Source organism: Penaeus vannamei, chromosome 14 (assembly GCF_042767895.1).
Source record: "Penaeus vannamei isolate JL-2024 chromosome 14, ASM4276789v1, whole genome shotgun sequence".
NCBI classification, from domain to species: Eukaryota; Metazoa; Arthropoda; class Malacostraca; order Decapoda; family Penaeidae; genus Penaeus; species Penaeus vannamei.
This window is the reverse complement of record NC_091562.1, coordinates 4,574,257-4,576,756: the sequence shown is the minus strand read 5'-3', so window position 1 is coordinate 4,576,756 and position 2,500 is coordinate 4,574,257. Positions and strand designations below refer to the sequence as shown.

The 2,500-nt window shown below is 44.9% G+C and overlaps 1 protein-coding gene across 1 annotated transcript in view; it reads left to right on the top strand.

The window, feature by feature from the left end:
• Positions 1-2,500, top strand: part of LOC113826712 (BDNF/NT-3 growth factors receptor) — a 128,373-nt gene that overhangs the window by 93,859 nt on the left and 32,014 nt on the right. The window lies entirely within an intron of this gene.

Below are 2,500 nucleotides of genomic sequence, written 5' to 3'. Positions count from 1 at the left end.
CTTAGAATCTTTTTTTGAGTGAAGTTTAATTAGCAAAGGAATGTCAAACCTAGTCCAGACCAATATACACTGTATCGAAACTGTGCAACAATATATCTGCACTGTCCTGATACAGTTCCTCTACAAGTGAGTAGCGTTCCAAATTTGTTGCTGCACAGTTTCGCGACCTGATGCGAAATAGTCGCGAAACACCATCAACTCTGTCTAGCAACTGTGGGGCGTGACAGTCGCGAAACATTTGCTCCATTTTGGGTCTGATTTGTTTCATGCGCGTCCAGACCAAGTTGACATTGGAGATAGTAATAGTCATCGTCACATCACTCGAGGAAGAGGATACTGCAATGTGTACTACAAAATACATAAGAGTGCGGAAGGTACAGTGCAAAAGTATTCAGTATATCTGCGTGATAGACTAAGTATTTCTTTTTTTCGGCAACAGTAAGCTATACAACTGCGATACACCTCTTTTTTTAAGTAGTAAGGTGTACGAGTCAATAGATCTGCCCGATAGGCCTTCTCATATTTCCTGCTTGTGCAATGCCTTTGAACAACCCTCTAAATATGCAGTGCCTAGTCTGCAGTATATGTGTTTTCACGTATTAGTTCAGCGTAAAGCAAATTCCATAAATCCTTCGACAAGCACTATGCAAAGCAACCTCATAGGTCAGCACAAGCAAGTGATTACCAGAGGGCGATGAGTCATGTCTGCAACTTTGTATCGTGTTCCCCATATCCAGTGGGAATTATTGTCGCGTTCCCCATATCCAGTGGGAATTTTTGTCGTGTTCCCCATATCCAGTGGGAATTTTTGTCGTGTTCCCCATATCCAGTGGGAATTTTTGTCGTGTTCCCCATATCCAGTGGGAATTTTTGTCGTGTTCCCCATATCCAGTGGGAATTTTTGTCGCGTTCCCCATATCCAGTGGGAATTTTTATCGCGTTTCCCATTTCCAGTGGGAATTTTTATCGCGTTTCCCATTTCCAGTGGGAATTATTGTCGCGTTCCCCATATCCAGTGGGAATTTTTATCGCGTTTCCCATTTCCAGTGGGAATTTTTGTCGCGTTCCCCATATCCAGTGGGAATTTTTGTCGTGTTCCCCATATCCAGTGGGAATTTTTGTCGTGTTCCCCATATCCAGTGGGAATTTTTGTCGTGTTCCCCATATCCAGTGGGAATTTTTGTCGCGTTCCCCATATCCAGTGGGAATTTTGATCGCGTTCCCCATTTCCAGTGGGAATTTTTGTCGTGTTCCCCATATCCAGTGGGAATTTTTGTCGTGTTCCCCATATCCAGTGGGAATTTTTGTCATGTTCCCCATATCCAGTGGGAAATTTTGTCGCGTTCCCCATATCCAGTGGGAATTCTTGTCGTGTTCCCCATTTCCAGTGGGAATTCTTGTCGTGTTCCCCATATCCAGTGGGAATTTTTGTCGTGTTCCCCATATCCAGTGGGAATTCTTGTCGTGTTCCCCATTTCCAGTGGGAATTTTTGTCGTGTTCCCCATATCCAGTGGGAATTTTTGTCGTGTTCCCCATATCCAGTGGGAATTCTTGTCGTGTTCCCCATTTCCAGTGGGAATTTTTGTCGTGTTCCCCATATCCAGTGGGATTTTTTATCGCGTTCCCCATTTCCAGTGGGAATTTTGATCGCGTTCCCCATTTCCAGTGGGAATTTTTGTCGTGTTCCCCATATCCAGTGGGAATTCTTGTCGTGTTCCCCATTTCCAGTGGGAATTTTGATCGCGTTCCCCATTTCCAGTGGGAATTTTTGTCGTGTTCCCCATATCCAGTGGGAATTTTTGTCGCGTTCCCCATTTCCAGTGGGAATTTTTGTCGTGTTCCCCATATCCAGTGGGAATTTTTGTCGTGTTCCCCATATCCAGTGGGAATTTTTGTCGTGTTCCCCATATCCAGTGGGAATTTTTGTCGCGTTCCCCATTTCCAGTGGGAATTTTTGTCGCGTTCCCCATTTCCAGTGGGAATTCTTGTCGCGTTCCCCATTTCCAGTGGGAATTCTTGTCGTGTTCCCCATATCCAGTGGGAATTTTTGTCGCGTTCCCCATTTCCAGTGGGAATTCTTGTCGTGTTCCTCATATCCAGTGGGAATTTTTGTCGTGTTCCCCATATCCAGTGGGAATTTTTGTCGCGTTCCCCATTTCCAGTGGGAAACAGAAACAAGCAACGTCGTGTCTCGGAACGCTCGAGCAACCGCTGCGAATTAATTCTGGATTTGTTGCTCAACTTCCGAGCGACGTTTTAGATGCTTTGTTGCGGGAATGTTGCTCAACGGAGTATCTTGGGTTGGAGTTGGAGGTGGTTATGAAATCATGTTTCGAAACTGGCGAGACATTTTTGAATTTGTCGAGGAATTCTTTCAGATACATTGACGAGCAAAAAGCTATAATGGTCTAGATTAGGCTTCCACAGTGGGAATCAGTTCACAGACCGAGAAACGTCAGTACATCAATCGGTACTCCACAGACATCACAACGGCCCATC